Raw genomic sequence first — 1,625 nt, forward strand, 5'->3', positions numbered from 1 at the left:
TTCATTTACCATCATTTGGATACTATCAAAACAGCTCTGAGAAGGATAAAATGAATAAAACGGGTAGCTCACTCATGTAAAAAGGAAGAGTTGGGAAAGATCTCTCTCTCTCTCTCTCCCCCTCACACCCCCCCCCCCCCCCACCAATGATCCTGCTCTGCTAGTATATAACGTAACAAACCTTCCCCCCCCCCCCCCCCCAATCAGAGTCCCTTTAAGCATGCGAGGATAAAAAATAGATTTCATAAGACCCAATGTGCTAGCTGATATCAAAACAATTTATGTTATCGTCTATTAAGCCCTTCAGTAAAAAAGTATAGGGACCTAATTAGGTCCCGTTTTGAGGTGGTGGTGGGTGGAATCGATGGATTAGCCAAGCTCTTATCCGCCGAATCCGTAGAGGGTACGACCCTGGCGCTTCAGAGCGTACACCACGTCCATGGCAGTGACGGTCTTCCTCTTGGCGTGTTCCGTGTAGGTTACAGCATCACGGATGACGTTCTCGAGGAACACCTTCAGGACGCCACGGGTCTCTTCGTAGATGAGACCCGAAATACGCTTGACGCCGCCACGACGAGCTAAGCGACGAATAGCGGGCTTGGTGATGCCCTGGATGTTGTCACGTAGCACCTTACGATGACGCTTGGCGCCACCCTTTCCGAGTCCCTTGCCTCCCTTGCCGCGTCCAGTCATGGTGTTGTAGTTGTGTGAATCGAATTGACGAATGCCCGCACGATTTCCCGACTATATCCCATCAAGCGGACGTACTAGTAGCATTGCAACTCCTGCCTGCCCTTACTTTACGCTTGTGGTCGAATAGACACGGCTTTCTCACAACGCTTTCAAAACTGCAGTTGCCTACTCGTCTGTTTCACGTCCCTGTGAAATGACTTTTGCACAAATCCAAAAAATAGAGCAAAATCAGCGATAATAGTGATTGAGGTGAGCCGCCTGTTGGCTGCAGCCAGAGGAAGGAGGGGAGGGGCAACGGGGTGACGTAGGCGAGTCGAGCAGCCAATGGCGCTCGAGCAAGCGCCTCGAGACGGCGTATATAAGCAAAAATTTTTCGGCGCCGGCCATCACAAACCACAGTTGTTCACCATGGCTCGCACCAAGCAGACTGCTCGCAAGTCCACGGGAGGCAAGGCTCCTCGTAAGCAGCTGGCCACCAAGGCAGCACGCAAGTCTGCTCCTGCCACAGGGGGTGTGAAGAAGCCTCACCGTTACAGGCCCGGAACGGTCGCCCTGCGTGAGATCCGTCGTTACCAGAAGAGCACCGAGTTGCTCATCAGGAAACTTCCCTTCCAGCGTCTGGTGCGCGAGATTGCCCAGGACTTCAAGACCGATCTTCGCTTCCAGTCGTCTGCCGTCATGGCTTTACAGGAGGCATCCGAGGCTTACCTGGTCGGTCCTCTTCGAGGACACTAACCTCTGTGCCATCCACGCCAAGCGTGTCACCATCATGCCAAAGGACATTCAGCTTGCTCGCCGTATCCGTGGAGAGCGTGCATAAGCTAAATCGACCACCCTAGTATACACCAAACTCGGCCCTTCTCAGGGCCAAAATATCCTTCTAAGGAGATTTCAGACATTCCTAGCATCAGTCATATGAATTAACCTTCATC

This window comes from Procambarus clarkii, unplaced genomic scaffold (genome assembly GCF_040958095.1).
Source record: "Procambarus clarkii isolate CNS0578487 unplaced genomic scaffold, FALCON_Pclarkii_2.0 HiC_scaffold_924, whole genome shotgun sequence".
In the NCBI taxonomy this organism is placed as follows: domain Eukaryota; kingdom Metazoa; phylum Arthropoda; class Malacostraca; order Decapoda; family Cambaridae; genus Procambarus; species Procambarus clarkii.